Raw genomic sequence first — 15032 nt, 5'->3', positions numbered from 1 at the left:
AGCTGCTGCTCTGAAGCAGTTACACTGGTCGCTGCATACACTTGAGAGTTCAGCCAGTGAATTATAGCTTGCTATAATAAGAATGTTCTGCTTTCCATTAGATCACACTCACTGGAACAATAGCAAATGCACCAAAGCAGCCAACACAGCCGTCAGTGACATTTCAGGGTCTCTTTGCTCCATTGCTGGTGTCAAACAAGTTCTGGCAAAAGGACACCTTGGTCACATTGTCAGAAGTAACAGATCAGCTCTTCTGAAGGAAAAAACAGATGTGTCAGGCCAGGTGAACAGCAAAGCCCTTAGACTCCAGAGGAATCTTAGCAAAAGCTGAAAAAAAAATGAAAGTGGAGATCATAAATCATGTTTTAAAACTCAATGCAGAGCACTCTTGTGGTGTTATGTGAGTAATAAATAACACCCTAAGCTGTTAGCAGCAGCTTGAATACTTCTTTATCAAACCACTTTGAAACAAAAGATATGCCTATCTCCTGGACTGAAATTGTTGCAGGGAGTTACAGAAAAGAGACTGACTGGTTCTCCCAGCAGAAGCAGAGCGGGAAGATGGGTCAGTTTGGGTCACACTACCAAAAGTTGGATCTGTTCATATGAGAAATAAGTGTTCAAAGAATTCCCGTATGATCATATCTCTTTGGAAGGGCAGACCACTTAAAAAAGGCCAGATCAGTCATGCAAGTCATGAAACTGAGTAGTTGCAGGCATTAGCTGCTGGGTAACCTAAGTGTTTTCATATCTGCCACTGCTCCTTTGAAACACCGAGGACAACGCAAGGTCAGGAAGCATAAATTTAGGCATTGATATATGCACTAGATGTTAAACCTCCAGTTATAGGCAATAGAGTCAAAGGTCAGAGGTGTTTATAATAACTTTTTCGGAGAAGCAAGAGTGGCTGCGGGGAAATACACCAAAAGTGCTTGTTTGAAAATTATCAAGTTGGAAATGGAAATTTGTATCATAAGCTGATCAAAGGTAGGGCTTGACCTCTAAATGCTGAAAGAGTTATTGTAGAAGTTGTTTTATCTGAGCAGTCACAACACGCAGAGTTGTGGTAAGTTCATGGGAATAAGCAATTAATTCTGTCAGCAGTAAATCCGGTGAAGCCTTGTTTCTTTTGAACTCGTGTCTTATTTTCTTACACAATAACCCTGACAGCTCTCCTGACCCTAAAGCTCTGTGTGATGTTCCCCTCACCTCAGCAGTACACTCATCTTCTTCTCATGTCCTCTAGATACCAGCTAGGTGAAGGGCAGCTGAGCTCCCTCAGCTTCCTGACAAGGGGCATGTGCTGCCAGCGGCCTGATACCCCCGACGTCTGGCCCCACCACTGCTGGTGAGCACACACTAGTTGTGGTTTAACCCCAGCCAGCAACTAAGCACCACGCAGCCGCTCACTCACTTCCCCCCCCTACCCAGTGGGATGGGGGACAGAATCGGGAAAGAAAAGTAAAACGGGTGGATTGGGATAAGAACAGCTTAATAGAACAGAAAGGAAGAAACTAATCATGGTAATAATAACAATAATAAAATTACAATAGTAGTAAGAAAAGAATTGGAATATACAAAACAAGTGATGCACAATGCAACTGCTCACTACTCGCTGATCGATGCCCAGTCAGTTCCCGAGCAGTGATCCACCCTCCTCGGCCAACTCGCCCCAGTTTATATACTGGGCATGTCGTCACACAGTATGGAATAGCCCTTTGGCCAGTTTGGGTCAGCTGCCCTGGCTGTGTCCCCTCCCAACTCCTTGTGCCCCTCCAGCCTTCTTGCTGGCTGGGCATGAGAAGCTGAAAAATCCTCGACTCAGTCTAAACACTACTTGGCAACAACTGAAAACATCAGTGTGTTATCAACAGTCTTCTCATACTAAATCCAAACCATAACACTATACCAGCCACTAGAAGGAAAATTAAATCTATCCCAGCCGAAACCAGGACAACACTTCAGCTTTTGTCTCATTAAATTTCCTTTCTTATCTAGAGCTGGTCTTCAGAAGTCATGTAGAAAATTCCACTATTCTTCACCTCAGCTGATCATCCTAAGTAAGCAGTAAAGAGAGAAAGGCACTCTTAGTCCATGATTCATCCCATCCCAAAATAGACATCTAAATCAGGTCACTTGAATCATGGTTAAAAGTGCCAACTGGTCTCTACTAACTGTAAGGACAACCTACGGTGACTATCTCAGATGAAGACATTGATAGTATAGAAGTCTAAACTTAGGTGAAATGGATCCTACCCTAATGCCTTTGGGCTGTGTGTCACACTACTGCACGATGTTGAAGTATAGCAGTTGGTTTAAAAGTTATCAGAATGGGATGGATGGATAGACATTGTGATCACTGAAGCCTTCCTTCATCTGGATGCTAGGCTGAAAAATCAAAAAGTATTTGTAAAGAGTGAAAAAATAAAAATATATTTGTGTGCATATTTCCACAGAGGAAGATGCTATATTCAATGAATAAATTATTTGCTGTGTCACTCAATCTGTTCTAGATTCCATGCCTGTACATCAGGTTTAAATATTTAAGGTCTGAGCTCCCACCTAATAAACTGCATAAAGCTGCATCCAATAGTTCCTGCATAAAATTCACAGGTGTTCATTAGAGAATATATGGAACAAGATAGCAAATCTCAAATCAAGACAAGTTTTTTCTCTGAAAAAGTAAATTCAGAAAATTACATTTATCCCTTTAATAGCTAAAAAAAAAAAAAAATTGAGCTTCTGTATAGCAGGTTTTTCAGTCTTCAAGACATTCTCTGCCACTTTTTGAGCTCTCTCCATCTGCTCAACAGTTCCTGTATACGTGAGTGGTTAAAGCAACGCACCCCAGTGCTGGTGTCACCGCCATCTTCCCAGTAGTTAAAACCACCACGCATTGTGTGACAGCAAGTACCGACAAGTTGACCTATTCTACAAAGGTGGAGTTAGTTCACTTACCTTTTTGTCTTTTGCAAGCTTCTCCAGGAATTAACTTACATTTTTCCAGTCATAGATAAAGAAAGAAGGTGATGAAAGAAAGAAGATGAAAGAGAAGTCACACAAGACATATGGGTTCCAACAAGATGAGAATATTTAGTTGTTCTGCGTTGGAAAGCAGAAAAAACAGCCATTAACTTGTAAAGGACCTTGAAACCTTCTCTTGCATGCCCCCTTTTGAGGACAGCCCGAGTTTCCACATGCCTCTCTTCCTCCAAGCCTGGAGCTAGCCTGCAAAATCCCCACTAAGGGTTACTGTGCAGATGCAGAAGTGCTCCACAACTCTGAACTGGTTTCTCAACACAAAAAAAAGTCTATTTTGTGCAACTTCATCGTGAAAAGGCACCCTGAAAAACACAGTTGTAGAGTAAATGCTCACCACTTACCTCACGAGTGAAGTCCCTGGACAGCTGGGGTGGGGGCACCTCCCAGCGTCGCCTACACACCACTTCTCATACTCAGCCCGGGTTGCCACGTGCCCATCTCCGCGATTTTGGCGACTGCTTGGCGCTCGTGCGTGCACCATTCCTGCAAGGGGGAAGTGAAGATCAGAAAGATTTCACCAAGACACAAATTCCTGGTGGAGTTGGGAGGTAACAGCCACCCCCAGGCTTGGCCATCTCACATAACCTCACCCCGTGAGGAAGCACAAGCCCCCAGAGCCAGCAGAAGAGACCACCTTGCATCTCCTTCCCCAGTCCCCCGCAGAGGCAGCTCTCTCCATCCCCTCCAGCTCTGCCTCCCGTGGGCACACGTGTCCGTGCCGCTGGATGGCAAACCACATCGTGACCCCGAGCCAGAACACAGCTTGTGGTTTTGTTCCCGTTGGCTGAGATTTCAGCTGGATCAATTCCTCTGTTGTTCAGACTAGGCTTGTACGAACTCAAGGGAGAGGGTAGGAATGGGCAGGTGAGGGAGGCAGTGCTATGTCTTTTAGCACCAATTCTGGCTCATGTCAGCTTAAAAATTTAATTCCTACCCCTGTACCAACTTCTCAGCCTTTGCAGAGCAGTCCTTTTCAGCTTTTTCTCCATGAATGCGGAGGGCACATGACTGCTGCTCTAACTGGGCCACGCAAGTCAGGCGGTTTGCAAATAGCAACGGTTGTTTTGAACTGGAACGCAAACTGAAAATGCCAGGAGAGGAGACTCTGAAAGTATTCGCTTCAGAAAAGTCACCAGGTTTTTGAAAAGCTAAACGAAGCAGTCAGCTGCCCGCGTTGCATGGGACTCCTCCTGGCAGCCCCCAGGGCCCATGGGCTGTCCGCTGGTGGGACTGGCAGGCAGAGGGTGAGCCGAAGCAGCCGGGCTGGCCCCTCTGGATCCAAGTGCAGACCTGCTGAAGCTTCTCCCAAAGCTGGGGATCTCATGCTTTCCTCTCTTCCAGCTCTGCTGCAGAAAGCCCCAGTCGCCAGCTCACGGGCAGCCAGCGTGGCAAGGCTGTGTCCTGCCCACCACACCAGCCCAGCAGCCAAGTGACCTGACACGTTCCATGGGGACCCCTCTGGTTTGAAGCATTGGTCAAAACTGGTGTGTGCCTATTAAACATTTCCAATGAATCTGCAGTTCCCCATGAAAGATCAGTCTTTCAGCAAATTCCCCCAGCTGCATCCCCCAGAGCCCCAGCCCAGTGGCCAGGGTTTCTGTTCATGGAGGGGTGAACGGGAGAGGGAAAGCTTCGGTGACTCTCCAGCATCAGAGGCCCACACTGCCAAAGGAGCATCTTCTAAATCCCGGGGAACTGGCCCACAGAAATCAGTTCAAGTTGCTCGGTCCATTGAGAGTTGCAGTAAATGGCCATTTTGTGGCAGTTAAGATTAAGGATTTCAAGAAGTTTAAACAGAAAAAAAATAGAAAAAAATGAGTGCATTCCTTATACTGCGTTAGAAGGACATGCAGCTTAATAAAATGAAGACTTTCTCCAATGTCTTCGGTACTGTTTCTTATTAGCCTGGTGAAGGAGCGTCAGCTTTCTTCTGCTGGTAGCATAGCAGAGTTGTGCAATGACAGTCTGTCCAAGCGCCACGTGGCTCTAGGTGTTTCATGCTCAGTATATCGTGCAAATACAAAGTTATTGGTTTGCTAGCAAGTTTGCTCATGTGAAACGGGTCCAACAGAGGATGACTGGACAGAAATTATAGGTACCTTTCACATTATAGAAGGGCACATGGCTCATGAGACACACCATAGTCTGAGACCAGGGACGTTCAGCAAATCTGGAATCATGTTACAAACATATTAAGTTTTCAAATTTAAATTAAATTATCCTGAATTTTTATTTTTTGGAGAGGACTGTTATTACACAGATAACGGCATATAGAGCTTTTTGCTCCATTACTTGAATTATGCTTCAAGTTGGTAGTGACTAAGCAAGTTGACAAATTCTTATTCCCCCCTCTGCAAAATGAATTAGTAGATTTGGGCATGTGTAAAAGGCACCTCCGTGTGTGCTGCTCCTTGACATGGCCAGGAGAGACCCGGACAAGCCACTCTCCCCCAGAGAGGGCTCCCGGGCCAGTCTGGCCCTGTGCTGGTGAACTCATGGTAAATGATGCTGCTACACTGTGACCTCCCCGTGAATACTTTGAAGGCTGCTGCCTCCTCTGGCTGTACACCCCCCGCTCCACACAGGCAGAAATGCACTTCGAAAAGAAAGTCACCTGAGTTTAATTCCTGAAACTATTTTTTCTCCTGAAAATATTGTGCAAGTTGTGCTTCCTAGAAGTACCAAAATTCTGTTTACATCTGCATTCTCCACTTGAAGCTTTTGGAAATAATTTACAGTGCAGAGGATTAAAATAAACCAACTCACTAGCCAGAAGAGAAAATATCTGTTGTCACAATTATCCCTTTTTTTGTTTTAGGTTGTTTCCTACCACTCTTGGCAGGTAAGTGGCAAACTTGGTGGCAAATTTGATCTATCTATCCAAATGAGGAATTAAAGTCATTTAGGAAGAACAGGTGCCATGTGGAAAACAAGAAGAGAGCTTAAAAATAATTAAGGCTAAAGGTATTCATTTATTCGTATTCCAGAAGGCTGCCCTTTGGACTCTCCTGAAGATAATACATTAACATTAGGATGAAATGTTGGCATGCTGTCCAAACTTTTCACTTGATATTGAATTACAAGCTACAGATGCTGAGTTGCTGATCTTTTTTATTAGCTCAGAGAAATAACCTGACATTGCTTGATGATGGAGACCAGCCTAAGTTTTACAAAGATAAGAAATGAATGAATTTCCTCCCAGAAGAAGTCCATATCTTTCTGGCTTCATTTGGTGATATGTCAGCAGAAAAACAAAATGAACTAATAAAAAGAATCTGCTTATCTGTTTTCTTAAAGAAGATTTGATCCTTTTACATGATTCCAAATAGCATCATATTGGGTCTCTGACTACCGAGGAATTGGGACACCTGATTTTCATAGCACTGCTGCCACGTAGTGATGTAGCTTACCATGATAAACATGCCATATTGATTATATATAGCCATAGTATGGCCAAACAAAAACTACAAAGAAATGCATCCACAAATTCTAATTGTTTTCAACTCCAAGTGGTCCAAGATGGAAGCAGAAGCTGAGTTTTTAGGGGAGCACAAGAACAGCTATTTGGTTCAGATGGAATTAGTCAGGTTGCCAGAAGTAACAGGGAACATGGTCACTATTTGCTTAAAGACAGCAGCTTATGGGATTGCTGTGAGATAGTGGTGTTAAATTTTCAGAAGCAAAGATCCTACTGATGGGTCAGTAATTAAAGCACAGCTTGATCCAGAAGAGCTCCTCTATTTGGTCAGCGCTTGCCGGAAAACAACTAAATATTTCTGTGGATTTTTGGCAATTACTTTTGGTACCATCCCCACAAATAACAATGTTCCATTTCAAAGTTGCAGTTTCTACTTGCAGATCTCTTAGTATTTCAAAAGAATGAGAATATTTAAAATAGACTACATCCTTAGTGCAGTCAAGGAAACATTTCCCCATCAACTAGGACAGTTTCTGTCTGCTGATTCTTCTCTCAGGTTTAATTCTGCTTTGGATTCTGCTACTGATAGGCTCTGTGGGTCTTGGAGAAGTCAGTGTGCAAGTGGGACTAGTTACCAAATGCAGAAATCTGAGATGCAGAAACTTGCTTCCTTCATAAATACAAGTGTAATCTGCTATCCAATAGCAGCTATTATCTTTATTTTTCAGTGGGGAAAATGAAGTGATATGCCTTAAGGAAAAAGAACATTTCAGTGATAAAATCAGGACAGAAACCAACAATTTCTGACTGAGTTCTGGTTAGTGTTTTCTGACTGGTACCACACACAGAACTGGCAACAGCATTTAAAGGAAAGAGTGTCCAGCAGTTCACATCTGCAGATCCTCATTTGACTTTGCACAACTTTCATACAGCTGAAAGTTTTCACCCTTGCTAAAGAAGTGATAGCCCGTCATTAGAAAATGTTGGGAAAAGGGTTGTCATTGCTGAGAATAAGACAAGACATTAAATACTCTTTCTTTTTTGGGGGGTGCAGTCACTGTTGAGAATGTGACCAGGTGGGAAACATGCCATGTTTCCTAGGTTAACAAAACTACAGTTGATCCTTCGGGGGGCTCTTCAGTAGCTATGAATTTGATGGGGAATTTCCCGTTTGGAGAGGTGGGGGTTGCAAGGATCAGCACAAGGAGCCAATGGACCAGCACAAGATACACACTTATCACAAAGAAATGATTAAGTGCAAATAGCCGGACAGTTCTGTATTCATTTTGTCTCCACTTCTTCTGGAGCTGGGAATAAACAGGTTTCTTTTATCAGCATATAATCTGCGAAAGGCAGTGGGGACACATGTGTCTTAGCATCCTTTTGGGACTGACTCCCTGGGGAGGCCAGCCTATCTCTTAGTGTACAAGTTCAAAGGGCAGAGGTCAGAGCTGTGAATCAAAAATGTCTTCACTTGCTGATGGATGCGTAAGTGTCATCATGCATGGTGTATACATACGAGGTCTGCAATTTCACCTTCTGTTTTGTAAACCTAGGAGGTTATTCACATACCCCCCCCAGCAAAAATGAGCCTGCACTGAAAGAAAATTATTATTACAAAGTCAGTCCCTCTAATGTAATGAAATGCCAGAATTAAGCTTGCCTTTAATGTGGCATCCTGTTGTGTATATATTATGATACAATTTTTTAATGATACAACTGCATCATGCTCTTTTCAGAAGATCCCTGCTTCATTCAGTACACAGGAACAGCTAAGACTTCTTAATGAGAATTTAGGCAGGATTTTTATTAGCACTGTCCTTCTGCACCCTCTTTTGTTTACTGAACTTGTTCCCAGTACAGCTCTGAATAGAAAATTTAAAATGTTATATTTTATGTCATTATTCTGAAAGTTCAACTCAGCTGCAGCTGAGTGCTACGACTCAGTAGTCCAAGATAGGAAACTAAAAACTGCAGATTAAGCAAGCTGTAAAAACCTAGTTTTCAGGCCTTACGTCCCCCAGGTCGTATGACACAGCCATGTCCAGCTGCATTCACTGTGGCACTACTCATACTCTCCTTGAAAGTTCCCCACTCAACCCTAAAAGTTGACCACATTCTGCAGCAAACACAGCAGAGACCTTTCAGAAAGCAGCAACTTTCGGCCCAACCCCAGAAAATATACATCTTTTAGCCTTGCTGGGCACAATTACACCAATGTCCTCAGACTGACTGACTGACTGTAGGATATGTTTGCATAGGACAGAATCCTACAAAATACCTGAAGGTATCATAGGGAAATGTGAAGCTGAAAACCAGAAATTCCCTCTGATCTATCCCAAAATTGACTGCTATATCCAATGCCTGCCTGCATGCACACAGAAGAATGGACTCCTCTCTTCAAACGATCCTGAAGGTGGACCGATTGACCAAAACTCACAGAATAAGGCAAAGCATCCATTCCTCCTGTTTCCCAGGAGGCAACATGAGTGATGCATTTGTTGCATCGGGAGCACGGGGCTGAGCGCTGCCTGTAAGGCAGTGGCAACTGCAGCATGGGAGCCTCCACCTTCAGACTGCCAAGAGGTCCAATATGCTACGCCAAAGAAAAAAGCAACACAAATAGCCTGTTTCTTAAAAAGAAGCTAAAGTGGAAACGCATAATCCATTTAAAGGTTTCAGAGCAGAATCCGCTCAGGAAAACCAGCAAGTATGCTCTCTCTGCAGATTAGCTCTTTCACCCATGACTTCTTAACATACCAGCTCTAGGGGATCTTCAATATAGATGCAGGTTTTCTGACGTAGATGCCCTCTTGAGTACTCTAGGATATCCCACCCAGCCTCCAGGCACCAACGCAGAGGGCGTGGGAGTCCAACAGGTCCTATGTTGTATCTGCAGCACTGTGAGGATGTCTTGGCCACCCTCAGTAGCTTACGTTCAGGCATCTGCCTTGCTCCCCAACAACTGAGGCTGTCAGTGTTTTGGCAGGCATCGTCCTTTTGCTGCCATACACCCAATGCTCCCACATACCTGCCAGCTGCACCTGCCTGGCCAAAGCAGGGTGCCAAAGGCAACAATGAGTCATTGCGGTGTTCACTCAAAGACGCTGTTGCATGAGGAACATGGGTTGTTCTTGCTGTGTTTTGTTTTTAATGGTGCTGAAGCTGTACTTCCCACAGAGCTTAAAAAGTGGAAAAGAAAGCCTTAGATGACCTTTCAAGGGAGGGTAGCTTGGGAGGTGCCTTTTCTTTTAAACTAACCTCAGCAGAAGAATGAGGAAATGGTCAGATAAATGTTAAAATGAATGATGAATCCACACATCAGATAACCGACTCGGTTTTGAAATAATATCGTACATCATTATTTTAGATGGAAAAACAGGACTGTTCAAAACTTAAGAGATTAAAACTGCTCCAACTGCAGCCAGTGGAAATATTGTCTTTTGACTTCAATAGAAATAGAAAATGAGAAAATGAGTTAATCTGCAAAAACTTTGAAACACTGGAGTGATTACCAGTTGCTGCCAAATATTAGCTTTCCTCCTTTTCCTCCAACTGAATGAGTTACATCTTTCATGGGCAAGTACATTTCATTACCATTTATTTACTTGCTGCCTAGCTTCATAGTTTCTCTACAGATTTTTGAGGGGAAGATGAAAAGCTGATCTGTTTCCAGAATCTATGATAGGAAAAACTCCAGCTAAACAAACAAACAAACTAAAAATGGAGAAAGAAAGCCTCCCTACATCCTATGGAGATGACAAGAAAGATTGCTGTTATCTCTTGGAGGGAGCTGAGAGATGAGCTTACAAAATATGCAGACTTTATTGATGCTCTTCCCTCAGAGCAAAGCCTTGTTGCTGCTGTCTCAATGGATAATCTGTCATATTGCAGTCCCAGCTTTACCCACTTATACCCACTCTGTGAAAGACAAATCCATAATGACAAATAAAAATAACATGTATATGCAGGATGATGCTGAAGGTGCACTGCGCATGAACGGAACTTGTTCGTTTGTTATTCAGGGTAGTGGCACTTTACCACAAAGCGGATTAACCAGCTTGCCACTGCTATAAAGATCTTGTTTCCTTTTCTTCCTCTTCCTTTCCCTAGACCCAGACACAGGCACACAATCCTATCCCATCCTTTGCATTAGCTTTGGTGCTCTTCAGTATGTTCACGCTTTGAGTCAACTCCATATGCCATCACAAACAATTCACCTTTTTTCCAGTTTAATATTCTTCTTGATTGCAGTAAACTGAATTGGCTTGGTGCAGGGTCAGAAAACGCAAGCCAGTGTACACGATGGGAGGAGGGCCAAGGCAGGAGGAGAACAGGGAGAAGGGCACAGAACTTCTTTCTTTACATGGAAATGAGCTGTTAGACCATCTCAAGCCCAAACGTGTAACTTCACCTGTGGCAGCTTCACTGCAGACACTTCAATTCTTTGTTACGTGCCCCGTAAACTTGTCTTAACAGCCATCTGCAGCCTGTCAGTACTTATATAGCCTGGCTCAGAGGATTGAAAAATAATGTGATATATGGTGAGCATAAAGAACTCCAAGAGAAAACAATCTTGGAGACCAGATATTAAAAGTGTTTAGAGGCCTAAAATGTAGAGTGGCATCTACTGAGGGGTTTCCAAAGCACTTAGCTGTCCCTTGAGAGCTATGCATGTCTTTCTACTTGTAGCATCTTTGCCTTTGAGAACCTGGCCCTCACTTCCACACAACCTCCTTGGTGATTCAGGACCGTGTCTTGCTTTCTACAACACAGTCCGAGAAACTGTTTTGGGTTTGTGTGGCGGGGTTTTGGTAGCAGGGGAGGGGCCGCAGGGCCGGCTCCTGTGAGAAGCTGCCAGAAGCTTCCCCGGCTCCGAGTCGGACCCGCCGCTGGCCCAGGCCGAGCCCGTCAGCGACGGCGGTAGCGCCTCTGGGAGAACAGCCTTGAGAAGGGGAACCTGCAGTGAGTGGGGGGATCGGGATGGGAGAGGAACCCCTGTGCGGATACGAGGGGAGTGAGGAAGGAGGGGAGGAGGAGCGGGGGAGGAGGGGATGCCCCCGCAGCCCGTGGGGAGACCAGACGGCAGGCTGTCCCCCCCCAGCCCACGGAGGGGAGCGGGGGAGCAGATGCCCACCTGCAGCCCGGGGAGAGAGGAGCCCACGCCGGAGCAGGGGGATGGATGCCCCCCAGGATGGCCGGGACTCCAGGGGAAAGCCCGCGCTGGAGCAGGCTGTGCCTGGAGGACTGCAGCCCGTGGGAAGGACCCACGCTGGAGCAGTTCGTGAAGGACTGTCTGCTGTGGGAGGGACCCCACGGTGGAGCAGGGGACGAGTGAGGAGTCCTCCCCCTGAGGAGGAAGGAGCGGCAGAGACAAGGTGTGAGGAACTGACCCCAACCCCCATTCCCCGTCCCCCTGCGCCGCCGGGGGGAGGAGGGAGAGAGAACAGGGAGTGGGGTTGAGCTGGGAAGGAGGGAGAGGTGGGGGGAAGGTGTTCTAAGATTTGGTTTTACTTCTCATTATCCTTGTTTTGATTTAATTGGTAGTAAATTAAATTGATTTTGTTTCTTCCCCAAGTTGAACCTGTCTTTTGCCCATGACCGTAAGTGGTGAGTGATCCCTCCCTGTCCTTGTCTCGACCCACGAGCGTTTCTTTGTTTTCTCCTCATCCCACCGGGGCCAGGGGGGAAGGAGTGAGCGAGTGGCTTTGTAGTGCTTTGTTACTGGCTGGGCTTAAACCATGACAGAAACAAATGTGGTAACACCACCAAAGCCCCTGCAGCCCATAGTCCATGGCTACTTCCAATAGCAGTGTTTACGCAGTGTGTGGGAGCAGTGGTGAGACAGCAGCCGGCAGAGCTGTTCCCTCACACAACACGCTTTCTCACAGGGAGAAAGCAGAGCTATTGAGCTCATATTCCACCCATTCTTCAGGACCTGAAGCTCTATCCAGGAATACAAGCTGCCAAAGAAAGATACAAGTGGGACGTAAAATTATTTGAATACCTGAACTACTCAATGGAAGGCCAACGTTTCCGTTTTTGACATAGTTGGTCTATTTGCAAACTGGCATTTCAGCTTCACTAGTATTTACTGAGCTAGCTAACAGCGTGTTTTACTCTTGAGATGCCTGGAACATGCTTAGGCTTATTAATAAGTTTAATCTTCTGTTACATACAGTAATAAACAGGTTTCTACTTGGGATTTTGAAGAAGTAGTTCATGATTTAGCTAAAGCCTTTCCCTTGGTGGAGTGCCACAGAATTATACAGCTCTTATGAAAAGGAAGATTAGAGCAGACTGGTGGAACTGGAGTCATGAGAAATTTGAGAAGAACAAAGGTTTCTTATGGGATGATCCATACATGCATACACTAAAAGGGAGGTTATAAGGTACTATAATTTCCGTATCAAAGCCAAGAAGAAAATAACTAGCATTAGACCGAATTATTTTGAACATGGAGTCTTTTGGCTGTATGTGCTGTTCTTCCTTCTAGCTCTGCTGCTATACAGCTAGAACAGCCTTTGCTGAGTGAAACCTTGCAGCCTTCTCTGCCCCTATGCACCGTGCATGGATCCATGCAGGGCACAAACCCTGCCAGCAATGCTGTCTTGGTGTTGCTACTCTACGACCATAGTTTTGGAAAGAACCAGCTGGCAGCGGCTAATCCCATGGGCAAAACCCGAGAATCCTGGTGTCAGCACCATGGAGCGTGGGTGCACTACAGGTTTGGCAGGCGGACAGTTGCTTCTTTACACAACTGTGCAAAGTACAGTTCTCGTGATAAAACATTACAGTACATTACAGGTTATTTGGGACAAGGGTTACATTTCCCCAAGTCTTATCTTGGTGCCTGATGCATTCTTTGGCAGAAATGGGGATTTGGACAAAGATTAAAGAAGATATGGATGTGAAAAACTGGCTTACCACATGGAGGCTGTATTACTGTTACTGGCAGTATTAGCAAGGGTTAGAAATGTGAGGCATATAATCATTTACAGGCACAGGAGAGAAACCAGGCAGTTATTTTCTATAAACCTCAAATACTAGAACAATGGAGCCTTGGGGGATTTAGTAATGCGAACCACAGTTTGGGTTCCAACTCTTACCTCACCTGCTCAGCTTTAACTATTTCTTCATACTTGAGGTAAAAATTTTCCTGAATGCCACACAAAAGGCATTTATATATTACAGAGCCCGAGCTGAAACAGGGTATATAAACAACGGAAACTTGTACCTTCCACAAAGCAAGGTTATAAACACAGACTCGATTATATAGAGGTGTAGCACTATTTTAAAAGCTTTTTGCATATCTTTATTATTTTATGATCATGGCCTTAGTATCAGCTGTTGAATGGCCAGGAGAATATTGCTTGTCAACACTCCCAAAGGAACCAGTCTGAGAAGGGGTGAGGGCACAGTACACACTTCATCTACCCGCTCCTCCGACCTTCTGCACAGGGAGATCAGTAGGTCACCAGTGCTCTCCGAGTCCCATGTCAGGGGTTTGCCAGGGAATGTACAGCTTTGAGCAACAGGGCCCTCAGTACTCCTGACCTTTTCAACAGTCCTCTTTTTGACCCGGTGCTCTCCCCTGCACTTCCCAGTCACTGGTGCTTCTGTCTTAAACTCCTTTCTGAGCTACAGCCCACCAAGGATGCAGTTTCATGAGTGCTTAAAGGCTGGCATAGGCCAGGGATGTCACTAACCAGTTCCTGGCTCCTGTTAGCTACGCAGATGCAAGCAGAGGGGACGGGAGAGAGCAGGATGAGGAACCCTGTCCGCAGAACCACTGCCCAATTCACTGCCTGGGGGTCCCTGCTGGAAGGGGCACGGCGGCGGGGCACGGCGTGGAGGGAAGCTGTGTGCCCTGCCTCCGAGTGCTCCGCGGTCCGCAGGCTGCCTCTCCTCGCAGGCAGGCTCGTCACCCTCCACTGCCGGTGTCCACGGCAGGCTGTCAATACTCTTTCTTAGGCAGTAATTTTGTGGCAGACCTTACGGGAGACTGAGGCTTTTACTGTAAGATAACTGGATCAACCCCTGGAGCTGCGGCCCTACAGTTAAGGTAAGCAGTAATTATTCTAGGTACTTAAATTAAGCATCCTGGATCCCACCCAAAGCAGCTTGACATCTCTGCTCCTCAGCTTGTCTTCCTGTACACTAGACCACTTGCCAGTTCCTCAGAGGTGCTGTAAATAACAAGATAATAAAAAGTGCTATAACTCTAAGTACTAGGCCAACTTTTAAAACTGTATCAATTAGTCCACTTAGAGAAGTTTCAGAAGAGGCATTTTCAGTATGTTGTTTGACTTCTCTTTGAAATGGAGTCTCCAAAACATTTCTAACTTCCCTCTGGAAGAGAGACCCTGAGAGGTACTTGTCTGGTGGAAACACCTGGGAGGTATGAATGGTGGTAACAGTTACCTACAAAGAGTATGTTATAGCAAATACTGAGTTTCTCTCAATGTTCTCCTTTCTCAAGGCTTCTTCTTACTATTTTGATTTGGCACTCATCTCTACCCAAACCCTTTAGAAAATCACCAACCAACCAGTTTCATCACAGAGACAAGGA

General features: G+C 45.1%; 1 long non-coding RNA gene across 1 annotated transcript; it reads right to left on the bottom strand.

Moving 5' to 3' along the window:
* Positions 1-1876: 1876 nt before the first annotated feature.
* Positions 1877-3474, bottom strand: LOC115351026. Its single transcript, XR_003926676.1, has 3 exons — positions 3384-3474; positions 2959-2992; positions 1877-2056 (listed from the first exon to the last, which is right to left on the bottom strand). It is a non-coding gene; the product is annotated as an uncharacterized LOC115351026 (long non-coding RNA).
* Positions 3475-15032: the final 11558 nt, after the last annotated feature.

The sequence above is a fragment of the Aquila chrysaetos genome, chromosome 15, assembly GCF_900496995.4.
Source record: "Aquila chrysaetos chrysaetos chromosome 15, bAquChr1.4, whole genome shotgun sequence".
NCBI lineage: Eukaryota > Metazoa > Chordata > Aves > Accipitriformes > Accipitridae > Aquila > Aquila chrysaetos.
This window is presented reverse-complemented; position numbering and strand designations above follow the sequence as displayed.